This window comes from Polypterus senegalus, chromosome 13, assembly GCF_016835505.1.
Source record: "Polypterus senegalus isolate Bchr_013 chromosome 13, ASM1683550v1, whole genome shotgun sequence".
NCBI classification, from domain to species: domain Eukaryota; kingdom Metazoa; phylum Chordata; class Cladistia; order Polypteriformes; family Polypteridae; genus Polypterus; species Polypterus senegalus.
In genome coordinates this window covers 44759769-44779189 of record NC_053166.1, presented here as the reverse complement: position 1 = coordinate 44779189, position 19421 = coordinate 44759769, and the positions used below count along the sequence as shown (strand labels likewise).

General features: G+C 39.8%; 1 protein-coding gene across 3 annotated transcripts in view; it reads left to right on the top strand.

Annotated features, from left to right (window-relative positions):
* Positions 1–19421, top strand: part of LOC120543380 (E3 ubiquitin-protein ligase SH3RF1-like) — a 147676-nt gene that overhangs the window by 4133 nt on the left and 124122 nt on the right. The gene's annotated exons all lie outside the window — the stretch shown is intronic.

Sequence of the window (19421 nt, the reverse complement as noted above, 5' to 3'; positions counted from 1 at the left end):
TTTTTAATTATCTGTTATTATGAGTGGGCTTATGATTAGTGTGCTCTTACTAGCATTCTGCTCATAGAACCTAAACCCTGCTTTTATTCACAGCTGGCATGCATTCCGTGTCCCATTTGAATCTTCTTCTTTTGTTTTTCCCAGGGATGTTTTATTAGATTGGCATTTGGCTCTAAATTGACCTGGCATGCATGTGTTTGTGTGTGTGTGTGCACATGGACATGGCCTGTGATGAACTGGTCTCTCGTCGAGGAGGTGGCTCAAAATACATCTCAATGGGAAGAAAGATACCACATAGAAAAGGGACGATGGATTCAAAAGGGAATGGCTCAGTTGATTGGGATTTTGTTTTATTTAAGGCCATGCAGCTAGTGTTTGAGCGTCAGCAATGTACAAGACTCTTGTTTATACCAACACCAGTCATCTGTTATAAAAATTTAACGATGAGGCATGGACTGAAGTGAGAAAAAGTCAATGTTTATTTAAATAATGCTTATATGTGGTTAAATCAAAAATTCAAAGGCATTTGAAAATTACGTGGTAACTTCAATGGATAGAAGCTGACTCAATACAACATGCTCACAATGGCTTATGGGTAATTCAGTCATGCACAGTGCAGCACTCTGCTGTTAGTCTAGCTGAAGCCAAGATGAAATGAACATGCAGGATGGCACCATTGTTGAATAACCCACTGTAGTGAGATTACTTTGCGCAGGGCAAGTGAAACCTATTCAAATTCATTGAAGGATGTTGGATTGTGCAGATCAGTAAGCAGTTTGGTTATCCATCTTGCATATTATGCACTGTGGCATGTGCAGATCCACAATTGTTATTCAAATGTGCAGTAACAGTAGACAACACAATCTGTCATTCTCAGATGAACCCATTCACCATGTTGATGTGGGCTTGTATGCACGATGTTAATGGTCAACCAGATCAAGCTTCGTCGGTTACACTTGATGACCCCATTATATACCTTTCCACCCTTTCATAAACCTTTTCTTGAGTCATTCACTTCTGTACTGAGCCAACATCCTTTGGTGACTTTCAGCAGGTTTCACTCCCTCTTCCCAAAGAAACTTCACTATGCTTGATCAACAATGGTGAAATTCTGCAGCAGAGTGTCAGTATTCACTTGACCTTGTTTTTAACTTAACTAATGACAGAGCTTTGCACTGTGTGTGTCCGAGCTACCCACAAGCCATCGCAATCTTGTATTGTGTCAGCTTCTCTCCATTAAGGTTACTGCATAATTTTCAAATTGCTTCAACTTTTTGATTTACCCTCATGTATAGTTTTTTCAGTAAGTACATAAACCCCTTCACTTACTGCACACTTTAATATGCTGTAAATTTATTTTAAATTGATGCATTTTCAATTTTCGCCCATTAATCTATATTCAGTATCCCATAATGACTTGTTTTCAGAAAGGTTTGCAAATTTGTTAAAAATCAAAAACTAAAATCACTCATTCATATCAGTATGCAGACCCTTAATTCAAAACTTTGTAGAAGACCCCTTGGCAGCAAATTTAGCTTTGAGTTTTCTTGGGTAAGTCTGTACAGTCACACCTGAATTTTGACAGTTTATCCCATTCTTCCTGGCAGATCATCTCAAGTTTCATTAAATTGGATAGGAAACCTCTGTCAACTGCCATCTTCAAGTCTTTCCACAGAGGTTCTATGGGGTTTAAGTATGAAGTTTGGTTGATTCACTCAGAGACAGTCAGAGACTTGTCCCAAAGCCACCCCAGGATTGTCTTGGCTGCATCCCCCAGGTCATTGTTGTGCTAAAAGCTGAACTTTCACCCCAGTCTGAGTTCATGTGCACTCTGGAGAAGGTTTTCTACAAGTGTTTATCAGTATTTGGCTGCATTCGTGTCTCCTTCAATTCTGATCACCCTTTCCCTGCTGCTGAGTAGCATGCCCATAGTGTGATGCTACAACTGTCACTCTTCACCATAGGGTTGGTGATGAACATTGTCTGGTCGTGACAGACGTAGTGATTGTAATTCTGCTCAGAGTTCAATTTTTGTCTTATCAGACATGGCGGACGGCCGGGGTGTGGTATAGCGGGTCTACAGCTCACATCATGAGACCAATTTTAAATAAATAATCGCTATGCTTGCAGCTTAGTGAGGAGGTGTGGTGGTTGTGTGGCTGAAGCGGTTTCCGAGATGATTCGTGATGTGGGCGTTTCTCACCTAAGTGCACAGGTGAGAAACCATCCGCATCCGTGATTGTTCTCGGGGCTGCTGATTTGCTGCACTCTCTTAGTTACATAGAAGTGTGAGGCAGCTAAGAGGGAAGAAATGAAAGAGAAAGAAAGAAATGGAAGTTGCAGGAGAAGGCAGAAAACAGGAAGCAGTGGAGAGAGAGAGAGAGAGGAAGCCGGTGCGGGAGAGCTAGCAAGTTCAGGCTCGTGGGCAGTTGAACAGGGAGCCTGGGTGTTGGGCCGACACACAGGGATTAGTAGTAGTGGTCGCTCCCGCTGAGTTTATAGCGAAGAACGGGAGTGACCAGAAGGCGGATGACTCTCCGCGGAAGGCAGCGGGAGTCGGGACTTGGGGTGTGTATTCCCCAGCGTTGGCACCCTGGTCGCTGTGGAACTCATGTCGCTGTCTGGAGGATCCTACCGGAGCCAGGGGTCAGTGAGGCGATCCAATCAGCTGAAGCAGGTAGAGAGAAGGTCAGCTGCAGGTAGGGTGACTTCCCTGTTGAGGAGCCCAGACAGGAGAAGCAGGGAAGCCGCCAGGTAAAGAAGACACCGGGCTTGTTTTGTTTTTAAAGGATAGCTTCCTGCGTTACTTTAACCTCGTTGTTTTAAAGATTTTTTTGTAATGGATTTTAATCTCCACTTTTCACTTCTGTTTTTATGGATTATTTATTGACTTTTGAAACACTGCACTTTATTTAATTTGAACATTGTTTTTGTTGTTTTAATAAAAGCACTTTGCACTTTTGCATCATCCCCTCGCTATGTTGTGCCTCACTGTCTAGCTCATCGGTAACATTACCGAGGATGTAGATTTGAAGGGCTCCCAGAGGCAAGATGGGAGCTTGGAGTGAACCTACATCATCACACGGGGCCCTTGTCCAGCCGGGACACCTCTTCCTTGTATGGGCCGGGGAGCAAGCCTGGTCAGGGCATTACGTCCCACAGAATGCTAGATGGCACCAATAGGGTTGCAGTGATGCCAAGGATTCCCGCAAGGCTTCAAGGGAGTTGGAGTTTGGTGCAGCCATGTTGGGACCCATGGGCGCCGCCAGGGGGTGCTGTAGCTGCTGCTCAGCCCTACAGGGCAGCTCTTCTGGCACACTTGGAAGTGCTGCCGAAAATAGGACGTCAAGCACCTGGAGCACTTCTGGGTGTGTTATAAAAGGAGCCAGCAGCCACTACTCCGAGAGCCAGAGTCAAGAGGAGGGAGACAAAGCTTGCTGGAGAGGAGTGGAGGAGAAAGGAAAAGAAAGATAAAGAGTTGTTTGTGCTTGGACTGTGTTGTGGGCTCATGGGAATGGGAAGACGTTCCACACGAGCAAAGAAAAATAAACAACAGTTTGTGTTTTATAAGTGTGCCTCCCGTGTCTGTCTGTGTTGGGTTAAACGCTGGTATAGCGCCATCTCTTGTCATACAGATTAAACAATATGCCATTACATACTGTTGAGTCCCTATATTCCTACTCTCTACCACATTTCCTGGCGATTGTCTATGTGTCTTTGGTTGATTGTGTAAAGAAACACTTCCTGACATTTGTGAAAAGTTTTCAGAGGTGTCCTTGTGATCTTGTTGAAGAATTCCTTGTAAAATAATGGCTGGGATCCACTTTACTGATTCCTTTAATAATTTTAGCCCTTCAATCATGCCACTTCTCACTCTCTATTTTCTTAAACTGGAAAGATTAATCTCTGACATCTTCAACTATAACTCATACTACTTCACAGTCCTGCAATCAACCTAGCTGCACTGCTCTGTTCTTTCCCTAGCACCAGTGTCTTTTTTGAAATATTGAGATCTAAACTGTAGGCAGTGCTCAAGGTGAGGCCTCATTATTGCATTCTATAGTTTAATTATAACCTTCCTTGACTTGTATCCACACATCAGCATATACACCCTATTACACTTCTTATTTATTTCTGTACACTGTATGTAAGTAGACAGTGAGGAATCCACTACAACTTCTAGATCAGGGGTACTCAAATTTTTGAATGCCGGTCCACATTCAGTTCGCCACCAACCATCGGGGTCCGCTATAGCCAGGTTTACCGTGTAGGACTGTAGGTGTAGGTCTGTAGGAGGATAGTAATAGATTCAACGCAAATGATAAAATTTTTACAGAAGACCAAGACATGCACAAAACATGGAAAACAATTCAAAAAAGTCACATGACTACTTGCAATTAACACACCAATTACAACAGTTGGTACATAAATGATTGTCACTCAGTGTGAAGTGTGAAACTGTTGTTTCGATTTCATAATGGCAGCATAGTTTGGTGAGTAACCAGTCAGTGCAATTCTCATTGCATTCCTGAGGATCTGGTCGGTAATTACACTTCGATGTTTCGTCTTGATAGTGTTCATAGTGGAGAACACACACTCACAAGAATATGTTGAACCAAACATAGTGAGCACGGAAATCGCCAGTTTCTTTGCAGCAGGATACTGAGAATCTGGAACAAACTTTGACCAAAAAATTGTTATGCCGACTTCGTTCAATTTTGCTTTCAAAACGTGAGAAGCTTGCAAATCAGCTGCTTCCATTTGCAACAGTGACGGGTTTGAGTTCGGAAAAATTGAGGCAGCCACAGATGTCCATTCACTGTCAGGCTGGACAATGAAAGGATCAGCAACAAACAAAAACACAGGCTTCAGTTTTCTGAAATCCTTAAAACTTTCATCAAACCCGACCTTCAAATGATGTAGAAATGTGGAAATCAACTGAAAACATGCCGGCTGATCAGCTGTCATGCAGCTCTTCAGGTTTGGGAAATGCAGCATCTTGCCACCTTCCAAGTCATTGATGAAAATGCTCAGTTTTGTTTCAAAGGCACAATATTTTTCTTGCAATTTGACAACGGTTTTGTCTGCACCCTGAAGTGACAAATGTAGTGTATTTATATGTCCCATAATATCAACAAGAAATGCCAGCATGTGACCTTGTCATTGTCTTGAATAAATGTTAAAAATTCTGCAGCTTTCTTTGTATTCAAGGACTGCAGGAAGTCAGCTACATCTTCACGGAGATTCCAGAACCTTTCCAACACACGGCCCTTGCTTAACCATCTGACGTCATTGTGAAGCAGCAAGTCTCCAAATTCTGCAGACATCTCTTCAAGAAAAGAACGAAACAGATGATGCTGCAAAAACGAATTACATCTAATTTCACAAGAGTAGACATCACTTCTGCCAGTTCGTCACAAAGTTTTGAACAGAGGGCCGACTGATGAATGATGCAGTGATAAGCAACAAGGATGGGCTGAAGTGCCTTCATATGAGTGACAAGTCATCTATCTTTACCAGTCATTGCTGGTGCCCCGTCTGTTGTAAGGGAAACCATTTTTGTTACATCCAATCCAGCTGCGTGCATAAACTGCGTGCATAAACTGCGATAATGCTGAAAACACGTCCTCACCGCGGGTCTGTTTTGCTAGCGGTAGTAATGTCAGAAACTCTTTAACAAAATTATGGCCATCAAAAAATCTTGTGAACACACACAGTTGAGACATGTCAGTTTTATCAGTGGATTCATCGCACGCGAGAGCAAACAATTCAGCCTGTTTAAGATCTGATATTAACTGACCACCGACATTGTCAGAAAGGTCATCTGCACAACGACTAGCAGTACTGTCTGATAATGGTATCTGCTATATCAGTTCAACACACTTTTTGTCACTAAACAACAACAACATTTATTTATATAGCACATTTTCATAAAAACAGTAGCTCAAAGTGCTTTACATAATAAAGAATAGAAAAATAAAAGACACAATAAGAAAACAAAATAAATCAACATTAATTAACATCGAATAAAAGTAAGGTTCAATGGCCAGGGGGGACAGAAAAAACAAAAAAACTCCAGACGGCTGGAGAAAAAATAAAATCTGTAGGGATTCCAGACCATAAGACCACCCAGTCCCCTCTGAGCATTCTACCTAACATAAATGAAACAGTCCTCTTTGGATTTAGGGTTCTCACGGAAGGGCTTGATGATGATGATGGTCACGTAGAATTCTGCCTTTTAATCCATCCATCATTGTTGGAGCATCAAGAAGCTTTGAGTAGGTGGAGGTGGCGTAGGCCACCACCACAAAGAAACCGGAAAAAGAAACAGAAAAGAGAGTAGGGGTCAGTACGGATTTTAGAGCCACCATGAATAGTTATTATGAGGAAATTGAACATATAGAGTATCAGGATTAAGTTAAATTAAGTTAAATTGAAGTTATAGAAAGGCCATGTTAAAGTAATATGTTTTCAGCAGTGTTTTAAATTGCTCTACTGTATCAGCCTGGCGAATTCCTATTGGCAGGCTATTCCAGATTTTAGGTGCATAGCAGCAGAAGGCCGCCTCACCACTTCTTTTAAGTTTTGTTCTTGGAATTCTAAGGAGACACTCATTTGAGGATCTGAGGTTACGATTTGCAATATAAGGTGTCAGACATTCTGATATATACGATGGGGAGAGATTATTTAAGGCTTTATAAACCATAAGCAGAATTTTAAAGTCAACAGAATTTTAAACAGAACCGAAGAAGCAGACATCATGCATTCTTTAACAACCTCTGCATCAGTAAATGCTTTCTTATGTCTGCCAAGAACCCAAACAATGCGCAGAGAAGCCTCTGTAACATTTGATTGTGTGGTGGTCGCTTTTGTCATCAGCGATGAACTCGCTACCAACGACGACTTAAGGGCGTCGATCTTATGCGAACGGAGCTCTGACTTTGGTGGATAATTCACATTGTAGTGCTTGGCGTGTTTCGTCTCAAAATGTCATTTTACATTACCGCTTTTAATCACGCTTACCGTTTCCTGGCAAATAATAAAACAACAATAATTTTGGTGCTTTTATTTTGACTTACGCAGAAGACAGTCGCGGTCCGCCAAAAACATCTTGGCGGTCCGGATTGTGGACCGCGGTCCACAGTTTGAGTACCCCTAATTTAGACCGAGTTTTCTGGAGCATTCTGGGAGCATCTCTAACTTGTGCCACCCTAATATATTTGTATGTGTAAAGGTGCAGTTCTGTTTGTATGTTGATCATGATGCACATTTTTTAGTAACCACCAGACAGTGCACGTGAGTTAAAATGTCACAGAATCTTAAAGGATAGGATGGTATATATGCTGGTGTCACACAAGTGAATACGATACAAGGCATGTTTTCTTTTGTTGCTTTAAAGAGGATGTATTCAGTAAGTTTTTAGACTTTTTTCCCTGTGTTGGTCTGTGCCCCATAGGTTACATTATAAAATGCTAGGACTGGCTATGTATTTTTTTTAAATGTACAGAAAACATTTAACTTTAGATCACAATTCCACATAGCAAATGCACATATATCGTGTCTATGAAGAAATGACTTTGACGTGAAAACACCAAACTTATCCTTTTAAGAAGTTAACTTGGAAGTATTGAGTTGAGCTGAGTTTTGAACTAAACATATTTCAGGCCATTCATAGATCACCATATCCAACTTTGGTAAAACACCATCTATTTGCAATTATTTTAATTTCCACATAAGCCCTGGCCAACCAGTGATTTTTTTAAGCCTTCACTTCACATGTCCACTACTGCCATTTGCATTTAATTGCTACACCAATGCTCTTCTTCTAACAGGTATTTTAAGAATATCCAAAGTTCTTTTGAGGGGATTACCTGACTCAGTCACTTCAGGACTGCCCATCATATGATAAGATATAATCTTGTTGTGTAATATTTGTAACAACAATCTGAAATAATTATAGCAATGTTGTTTCTTATTTGCTTTATGATGTAGATGATCCAATGACAAACTAATTCCAATTCTAATTCTAATTCCACATTAAATGCTTTAGAAATGTTTTTATTTGCACATAGTCAGATTCACAGTGTTGCTTTTGGCTTACTTGTGGGTAACCAGTGTGTAGCATCTCTGTGTCATGGATCCAGTGTCCTGAGTTTATATCTATGTAGCTTTTTCTCCATTATTCCCCCACCCTAAAGACAACACTGTTAGTTTTACTGGTGGGAGGTTATGGGAGTGGTCTATACGGTGGTCTAGCACCTCATTCAGGGTAGTTCCCCCACCTTGCCTGCAGTGCTGTAGGTTCCAGCTTCTGTGGCCTCAGATTAAACTAAGAAGGTTTCAGAAGGTTAACTTATGCATGTTTTTGGCTTTATAGGCATTGATGCACCTAGACAGAAGACTGTTTTGCAAGGTTATTGTGAAAGGCGGCAAAATAAAAAACGTGAGACAGTTTTCAGTACAAGCTCTTAAGTCTTCAGTGTTACTCGGAAAGAAACACTTAAAACCACACCTTTGGAAGAGTAAAGCTGCTGTTATTATTTTGAGACCTTCAGATGGTGAGACTGTTGCTAAACAAAATGACTACAAAATGCGGACACTTTATATGAATGTGTCAAGCGCTGTGTCACAATCCCTACTAGCTGCTGTCAGCATTCTGCATGGTGTGAATAAACAAGAAAAGCAAGAATGACAAGTATAAGAACATTGTTTTGCGCATCTGCTAACTTGTCATATATGAGAAAATGGTTTCTCCAACAAGGTGAAGGTAACTGTCTGCCTGTCAGTTTAGGAAAGGCCTTTTTGATTAAACCAATTCAGGGTCAAATCATACTTGAAGCATTTCTCAGTGTAGGTGACATCATTCCCATATAAGAATGGATGCATTTTTTGTTCTGTTAACCTCATTTCAAAATTGGAAGGATTATCAGTCTAGAATCTAAAAGGAAAGATTTTTCATCCTGTTACCCAGTTCTGGATATAGATTTATGTCCATAGTCAGGACTGGGAACACTTCCAATACTCACATTCAACACTGGCAGTATTTTCAACTTAGTATCATAAACCAGAAACAATTTCAGTCCTATTAATCTGATATTCCCTCACTTTTAGCTCTATTTCTCAATACTGAATGTAATTTGCTAAAGTTCCAAAGGACCCAACAGGCCCCTTCACTACATACTGAGGGCTGTTTTAATTCTACTTTTATTGGATGGAAGAAGTTCTATCATCTTTACTCAAGAATGAATAAAGCATCCTCTGATTCCCAAGATAGATAGATAGATAGATCTGTATATGCACAAGTAAAACATTATTTCTATAATATTCCTTAAAAATATGTAAGTAAGTATGTAAAAGTATGAATGACCAGCCTTTTCCTTATTCTGGAAATGTACACCCACTGGAATTTGTTCTGCCAAAGATCTCACAAGACACACTCTGCAGAACAACACTTAACTTTTCTTTTGTGAGTTGTGAACCATTTGTAGACATATAAACATCAATTTGCCATTAATTACAATCCATGGTCCCATCTCCTCTGGTAAAATTCTGCAGTTTTGCTCATGTTTATTGTTGAAACAAAAGACAAGCTGGGGCCTCTTGCTCAAAAACAGAGAGAGAGAGAATTTTTTTTACTTTTCTTTTAATAATTTAAGATTTGTTTCTGAAAAGTTGCAGGATGAACTACTAAGGAAATGTCTTTCTGGATGAATGAAGCGTATCTTTTGTCTTCTTGGCTATTTGTCCAGCTGATCAGTTTGAGAAATCTTATTTTCAGGTCAAGTTTCTATCTGCCACTATTGCTTACAGAATTATTTCAGCTCCTTATGACCAGGACTAAGAAAAGTTAGACACAGAAAATGGATGGATAGTTGAAATATATTAATCAAAAAGAGATTTCCTTCCTCAGTCCTACAATAATCAGCCTGCAAAGCTAACTTAACATGACTGTACATTTTTATAAAAGAAAGAAGTATTCATGCTTTTCACAGTAAACACCGTCTCGAAGTCCATTCATTTATCCATCTTCAACTCTGCTTAGCCTAATTCAGAGTCGTGGGAGTAAAGAATTATCCTGGCAGCATTGAGATTTAGGCAGGAAGTGCGCTGGACATTGTAATCATCTCAAAGTTTTGCCAGGGCTTCATCCCTGCCTTTAGTTTCTTTTATCTTTGTTTACTTATTTTAATGTTTTCTGTAAACAATTTTGCGTTATTTATTACTTATTTTCTGTTGTTAGATCCCTATTATAATCAAGGTGACACATTTATTTTTTCCTTGGTCTTTTAACTATTTTCAAACATTGTTTTTATGGTTTTAAGGAGTTTAACAATGTTGAAAATTAATTATGTTTACATTTTCATATGGGTGCTGCCATTTCTGTTGATGTTTGCTGTACCATTACCAGGCAAGATGACTGGGAGTGTGTGGCACAAGACCTCAGTGATGTGACGATAAACAAATGTAAGCGTTGTGCCTTACCTGATTATCTGAGATTTTAGATTCTTTCAAAAAGGCCTTTAATCAATATTCTTGTTAGTATTTTTGATAATTTCTGTTTTTCCTTAACTAAGATTAACATGTGCTTAATTTGGTCCTGGTTAAATGTCCCCTTTTGGCTACTAAATCCTTCAGTGTTTCCTGACTTTGACTCATGGTTCACATCCTGACCTTTGTTTGTTTTTCTCACATCTTTAGATAACACATCTTTCATAACAACATAGTTACAATCTCTAGCTTGTTTTATTGACTTTGTGACATTTTCTCATTACTTTTTAGTTTAAAACTGTTGCTACCCACTTCGCTGTGATGGTGCAGGTCGGCTCCATGCTCCCTCTTCCATTTTGGGAGCTTCTTGAACCCGACACTGTTGATAGTCATGACCAGGATGAGCTGAGCAGATGAGGACAAACACACCAAGCAAGGGCATGGTGAAAAGTGCTTGAGTGGTTTTATTAAAAACAAACCAAAGTGTTAAAAAAATAGTGCAGTGCTCTAAACATGTCCAATAAATAAATAATCCAATAAAATGAGGTGATGGTGGAGATTAAAATAATCAAATAAGTAAAGAATCCATAAAAAAAGGTTAAAACAATTGGCAGGAAACTATCTTTAAAAACCATGAGCCTGGGTGCAGTCCTTAAAAACAGACATCTTCCTTGACTAAACTCTAGACTTTTGCAACCAAGGAGACACCTAATCTGCAGTTCGGCCCACTTTCAGTGCTGCTCCTTGGCTCAGGCCCCTTGTAGCCCTATCTGGCTCCAGGCAGGGCACCCCAATCAAGCCTCCAACTCCTGCTACCAGGCTTGCGTCCTTATGGTCCATGGCATCATCCACATAGTGTCTCTATCAGCCTCACTTCCCTGCAGACACGCTGCCTCTCTCCTCCCGGCTGTCTGCCTTCTCTGTCTTTCATCCTCTCACTTGCACCAGATCTCTCCCTTTCACTCCATCTTTTAACCTCTGGCCTTTTTCCTTTTGATTCCCCTGATTTTTTCCCCTTCCTGCACTTGCATTTCCCTTCCAAAGCAGGGATATGGCACAGCTGCGGCAATCAATGCTCACTGGGCTATCATGTACCTGTATATTAAGTGCAACTCCGTCATCGCGCATGGGAACCACTCTCACCATGCTATCACACCCCCACTTGAAGACACAAGTCTGGTGATTATTTAAAACTATGCCAACCAGCCGCAGACCTCACTTTACAAAATTCCATTCTTTTGTATTTTATTCTTTTCTTGTTTTTTTAAATACTTTGTATTTTTCTTTTTGTCCTCCTGTGAAGTCTGTTCTGTTAGTTGTATGTTATCCTTTGTACATTGACCCTAAGGGGGCAGGCCTTCTGATGCTGCAGCTGTGGGGCTGACCTTGAACTGCTTAAGATCTCAGCAGTATTGCTGTGGCATCAACTTTTGCTCATGTTGTTCAGCTCACTTTCGTGGATTTCGTATTTTCTAAATTCTCTCTTTGATTGTTTGGTTTATGGACTTTTGCTGTACTAGGTTCTGAATTTGATTTTTGATTTAGATTTGTTCATTTAGGTTTCCTTTCTGAGGCAAAATTTTTTTAATGTCCTTCTCTTTTCAGAATTCTCTTCTTGTTGAGATTTTTAAATATTTTAAATAACTTTTACTATAAGTTTTTTATTATCTGGGCCTAGGGTTTTTACAGTTCCTCTCTCCCTTTTTGAATTTGTAAGCAAGGCCTTTTGTGTGTAGATGGCAGGCCTACTTACGAGTTTTAGGGCCAGGCCAGCTTCATGGTTTTTTTGAGTTTTTGGGCCTAATTTTGAGTTTTTGAGTATCATAAACATGCAGTTTCCCAATAAATAACATATTCAGCATTCTCAAACTAGTTTAGTCCAGATCAGTGTCACAAGGGGGTCAGAGCCTAAATGAGCAACATTGTGACCAAGGCAGGAGTCAGGGTTTAAGAAATGACATTTTTGTCTGTGTTATTTCAATTTTTCCATTTGTTTTACAAAGTAGTGAAATTATAATCACCAATAGTTTTGCTACCACGATACATGATGCTATGCATTTGAGGCACACACTCTATGAAGAGTGGCATGGCAGCCAACAAGGTAACACCAGGCTGTGTGTCAACAGAATTCAAACTTTTTTCAAGCAAAGGAAAGACACTTCAAAATAATTTTTCTCTTGACCAGATTTGAGATAAAAAGAAAAAGAGAAACATATGTAATCCATTTCCTTTTTAATGACTATGCGTTTTCAGTTTATTTGTCATAATCCACTCTCAATGTATTACCCAGAGTCTGTCTGGCCACTCTCCGAAATCACATTCAAAAATCTATGCTGCTCAGCTCATTTTACCATGCTGATAATATACAGTAATATGGAGGTGATCATGAAAGTCACTTATAGATGGCACAACAGTCCATCACAAGTCCCACCCAAGAACACACGTCATTAGCACTCACACCATGCCAATTTCAAGTCAACCTAGCCTCATGTTCCATAAGTGTAGACTTGCTTAAATTTGTGGAGAGATCTGCTGTAGGTCACATAATAAGCCAGCAACTTTGTAGTTTCTTCTTCACTTAAAGCTATTAGTGAAACTGCAGAAAGACTGTAGAAATGAATACAGGAACAGCCAATTCTCCCCCACAGTACTCTTAGGAATCAAGTATTATGTGCAAAGAAATTATTGTCAAACATACAGTATGTACAACAACTATTGATGGGTTTTGGCAATGACACTGAATGAAACGAAGCCCTTCAGCAAACACATTTGTCCAGTAAGATAATAAGCTGTTGTTTTTTCAAAATACTTCACTTGTTGTCCGTAAAACATTTCATTGATCCATCTGAAATATATGGAATTTTCTATTAGATACATGTCGGTATCGTTCTTGTCCAAACCCGATACATGGCCAATTCAGTGCATGAAAGTCAGATTTGGTCAGTAAAATTTTCATGAGTAATGAATATTACTCATGAGTATAATATAATATGGGCGGCACGGTGGCGCAGTGGTAGCACTGCTGCCTTACAGTTAGGAGACCCGGGTTCGCTTCCCGGGTCCTCCCTGCGTGGAGTTTGCATGTTCTCCCCGTGTCTGCGTGGGTTTCCTCTGGGTGCTCCGGTTTCCTCCCACAATCCAAAGACATGCTGGTTAGGTGGATTGGCGATTCTAAATTGGCCTTGGTGTGTGGGTGTGTTTGTGTGTGTCCTGCGGTTGGTTGGCATCCTGCCCAGGATTGGTTCCTGCCTTGTGCCCTGTGTTGGCTGGGATTGGCTCCAGCAGACCCCCGTGACCCTGTATTCGGATTCAGCGGGTTGGAAAATGGATGGATAATATAATATTATATTACGCTAGGGGGTTTCCCCTTGCTCGCTTCACTCACCAAAACCACTGGCCTGCGCTACGCACCAGCCACTTCACATCTCTGCCGATCGCGTTGTGAACGTACCCCAAGGAGATTCAGTCGCTCCTCTGAAACCCCCTCTTAAACGGTGATACAATGGGAAACAAATACATTTTTTTTTACCTCCTCTTTGCTCAATCAGCTGCTGGCTTGCTGCTGCTGCCGTGCCATGTGATCTGCATCTCATGCGGTGTTTTAAAAGCCTGTACAGCAGCTGTCCTACTCTTTGTCTTTTATTTCCGGCATGGTTAAATCTTTTGGCACAAAGTCTAGTCTTGTGGGACATGAGTTCTTGATATTTTTTAGTTTCTAATTTAAACATGGAATAAGAATCAGAAAATATAGCAACATCACATTAAAGTTTGATAAATTCTGAACAGAATGATACCAAACATATATATGTAGGTTTCAAAATAAGCCCAGTTTAATGCGTGACATAAAAACGTCACATAAAATTGTTGCACAAAATCGTTGCACTTTTAGGCTTAGGATTTTATATAGACAAAGTAGATACTCCCTTTAACGTTTTTGCAGTGTTTTAACATGTATGATGAAAATTATGCAATTGGAGCACAGGTAGGCAAAAACCAGGGAATCTCTCAATGAAACTAAAGACTTACTTGTGGTTAACAAACCAGTAACTAAGTACTAGACGCAATGGCTACAAAGCAGAAACTGAAACCAAGAGCTGAGGGACTGAAACCACTCATGTCCTTTAAAGTTATACTCACAAAAAAGATATTTTTTATATGTTACTTACCATAATCTTTTTATAGTATTGCTTAAGAAAACTTTTTAATTTCATGTTATCGTGGAGAAATGAAATAGCAATGTTTTTGATAGAATGGGACCCAATAGTGACCAATACTGGACAACAGCAGAAATTAGAAAAAATTGCTACTTGTAGATATACACATAAATTGCCATTGCCACCTCACAATGTTTGGATCGCACTTTGATTCAGTCTCCCCATGTTGACGTGGATTTCCCCTTGTGCCCCTGATTCTCTCCCATAGTTCATAAACATACTGGTTAGTCAACTGAGGTGTGCAAGTGAGCATGTGATAATCTAGTGTCCTTACTTGGGTTGATTTCTACCTTGTGCCTGATGTTTTCAGGACTGACACAGGCTCACTTTGGCCCAAACCAGGGCAAAATAAGTTAAGAAGCTGGATGAATAGACAAAGATAAAGATGAAATACCGCTATAAACTCCAGGGCTCACCTTGTGTAGTCTGGAGGGTGTTGTAGTAGTCATATTGTTTCTTATGCAGACTACATTGAAATACTTACTTGCATCTCCTACCAACATGCACACATTACGACTCTCTGGCACCAAAACAAACAAGAATGTATTAACTTGAATTCATTTTATTTCATAAAAACCTCAAATCAGCTTAATTGATGTACCCCTTAACCCTTTTTATTATTCCATTAATGGACAATCTTCTGCTTGATTACTCAGGCCTCATTCACCCACAAGCCAACATTGACATAATGCCCTAGAAAGAACAGAAAATGTCCAACTCCATCTCCGAAGAATTAGGGACTACAGGCAGCTCATCCCCAGAACACAGGAACCAAATGTTCAAATGAATCTCTGCCCAGTATATGATAACCTTCCATCAAATTGCTTAAGATTGATTTATACTGTATGACAATAACAAGAACAAGTTCCCATTAAATGAATTAAGGACAGATGAAAGATAAATAAAAGTGAATTGACTGACAAACTAACTTCCTATATTGATTGGACATACTTGAAAACACTGGAGGTACCAATTCTCCCTAAAACATGACCAAATGTCCTACAAAACTTTAATAATAAGTACACTTATAATATTTGATTATTAGCTTTTCATCCATTCATTTATTTAACTGGTCAGACTGTTCATTCATTCATTCATTTACTGAACCCAATTATACCAATATTGGATTATGCTGCATTATTCTAATTAATTGAGTTCTTTTAATTTGGCATCATTGATCATTCATAAACTCATTCATTCATTTGTTCATTGATTTATTTCATGAGCCCACATATTCCAATGCTTGGTTTTGATGTCAATTTTCGTTGTGTTCAATGAGTTGTTCATCATGGCTGATTTAATTATTCATTCAATTACTTACTCATTACTGTTAACTCATTTAGAGATGTGGACAAATTTGTTGGTGCCTCACCATGAAAAATAAAGAAGCCACAATTGCCTCTGAAATAACTTGAAATTGACCAAAGTACAGTAATTGGCAACCATCAAAAACAAATCGCACTTTGCTTCAGAGTTTTGATTCAATAGCACATTTTAATTAATGACTCGAATGAAAATGGTATGGACAAAAGTGTTGGGACTCTTAACCTAATATTTTGCTGCAGAATCTTTAGAGGCAATTCCTGCAAGCAAGCGATTCCTGGAGCTCTCAATGCGATTTCTGCAACTGTCAACAGGTCATCTGGCCCACTCTTCATGAGCAAACTGCATCATCTGTGTCAGGTTTGAACAGGGTCTTTTGCAGACTGCTTGTTTCACTTCTTTCCAAAGATGCTTGATAGGATTCAATTCAGGGCTCATAGAAGGCCACTTCACAATAGTCAAATGTTTTTCTTTTTAGCCATTCTAAGGTGCTTTTAGTTGTTTATTTTGTGACATTATCCTGTAGTAGGTACCATAACCTGCTACTGAGACAGAGCTTTGTGACATTGGGCAGTATGTTTTGCTTCAGAATGTAGTGATAGTCTTGAGATTTTATTGTTCCCTGCACAGATTCAAGGCACCCTGTGCCAGATGCAGCAAAGCAGCCCAAAACATAACTGAGCCTCCTCCATGTTTCACAGTAGGTATGGTGTTCTTCTCTTCGAAAGCTTCATGGTTTCTGTGGACACAGAGGTGATGTGATTTGCCAGAAAGCTCCAGTTTTGTCTTATCTGTCCAAAGGACATTCTCCCAGAAGCAATGTGGCTTGTTAATTTGTAAATATACATTTTTATGTTTTTCTTTCAACTGTGGGCCTTCTTCCATTGATTCCACTTTCCCATTGTCATCCCACTGTTATGCTGGGATTATACACTGATGGACCTTGATTCTGAAGTTCAGCTTGTATCTCTTTGGAAGTTGTCCTTGGCTTTTAGTCTACCATTCTCAATATTCTTCTGCCCATTCTGGAGTTGATTTTCCACTTGTGGCATTGTCCAGGGAGGTTACCCACAGTCCAACAGACCTTAAACTTCTTATTAATATTTGCAACTGTTGTCACAGGAATATCAAGCTACATGGAGATGGTCTTATAGCCTTTGCCATTAACATGCTTGTCTGTGATTTTCTTTCTGACCTTCTCAGACTCTCTCCTTGGCTTTCTCTGGTCCATGTTCGGTGTGCGACACACGATGAAACCAAACAGCAGAGTGACTACTTTTCTCCATTTAAATAGGCTGAATGACTGATTGCACAATTGGAGATGTGTGATACTAATTAAAGAAAACAGCTAGTTTAAAAAATCACTTTACTCCAGTTATTTAGGATCTTTTCTAGCGGTTCCAACAAATATGTCCAGGCCACTTTAGAATATCTGTGTAGAATAAACAATACTTGATCTATTCTCACACTTGCTTTACTTTACTCGATGACATATCAAAGGCATGCAGCTATTCAGGGGACAATTGCTTTTCATTGAATCAATGTTTAAGGGGAATCCAGCACTTTTTCAATGAACTGTAAGGGTACCAACAAATTTGTCCAAGACCATGATCATTGTCTTGCTCACATATTTATTCATTTACTGAACTCATTTTTTTAAATGCAGGGTTGTGATATGCATTACATTTGCATTCAGCTAATTGTTTATCTAGGCTCAGTCATTTGTTCATTCATTCATTTGCACATGTGTTTGATCCTTGAATTGCTCATTCATTCATTCACTGAGCATTTTGTGTTTAATTAATTGGTCATTAAGGCTCATTAATTTATTCATTTATTTAATGAACTCACATATTCCAGTGCTATGTTTTGGTGTACATTGCTTTTACTTTTAGTTTAGTGTTCATTATTTCCTGTTCGTTTAAGACCAATTTGAGCACCAAATACCCAACGCATAATATTTAAACAAAGATGTTGCCAGTTCTTACATTTTCCTGGTTTGTCTGCACCAATCCTGTCCTTATTTTTTCTTTTAATAACTGTTTTTGTTTTCATGTTCTTTGTATTATTTCCTATTAGAATAAATAAATGAACTGCCCCTTTGTTATAGCTATTCATAAAATGTGAATTCAATTATTTGGATATTGTGCAGAACAATGGTGCTCATTCATGTGAGAAATTGTTTTGGTGTTTTTGAAGAAAGAAGTCATTTAGTTATATAATGGATTTAAATAACTTGAAAGGGGTCCAAATCCCCCAGCCTTCCCTCAGACATCTTGTAACATGTCATTGTCTTTGGAATTGCAGTCAGGTGGCTATCGTCTTTTGTATTTTCTCAGCTTTCATCCTAAATTTCTTTGGCTGTAGTGAGGTTAAAGAGCCATATTGTGATAAATGTCCACTAAAGTGTTGTCTTATAAAGAGCCTATCAGATTTACTGTATATGGAAAGTCAGGTTTATAGGGAACTCCAGAATCATGCACGGCCGGGACACCCCTGCTGCATATGTTCCGGGGGAGCCACCATGGACAGCTCAATACCTCCCCCGGGACGCTTGGTGGCAGCCTCCCCGACCGTTATTCATTTCCCAGTCTCCCACGTGGCTCCATGGGACATGGAGTCCTCCACAGCCTGGTTGGGAGATGGGGTGGCCGCTAGGGGGTGCTGCCGAGAGCCAACAACCCGGCTGAACAAGTTATCAGCCCCACCTGGAGGTGCAATCAGGGCCAGCTGGTCAAGCACTTGGAATACTTCCGGGTGGGCTATAAAACGGGTCAGCTTCCCTTCATTCGAAGCCAGAATTGGGAGGAAGAGGATGAGGTTGCCTGGGAGGAGTGGTGGTGCCAGGAAGGGTTGTCTGAGCTGTGTAGTTGTGCTTTTGGAATTGTGTTGGGCCTGTGGGACACGGGGAAGACGTGCCCCAAGGCTGAAGAAAACTAATAAAAGCCTGTTTGTTTTACACGTGCCTCTGCGTAAGTCTGTGCCGGGTCGGGCACTATATAGCGCCTTTTACACCATTTTGTATCACACATGGATGCATACATGTATATCATGATGTGTTGATAGAATGGCAAAGCACCGGCAGAGGCAAAAGGGAAAATGGGCGTTCCTAGAGTGTGCATATTTTTAAAAGAGGAACCCACGCTTTTAACAGGAGACTACATTCAAGTTCCACTATGTATAAATGTAAATCGAGGAGAGTTTGCAGTATGGTGTACTGGTTAAGGCTTTGGACCTCAAAACCTGAGACTGTTGGTTCAAATCCTGTTACTGACACTCTGTGACTACAATCAATTTATTTCACCTGTCTGTGCTCCAGTTACATAAATACATGAAATGTAACCATTTGGATCTCAAATGTTGCAGATCAGCTTGGATAAAGGTGTCAGCCCAATA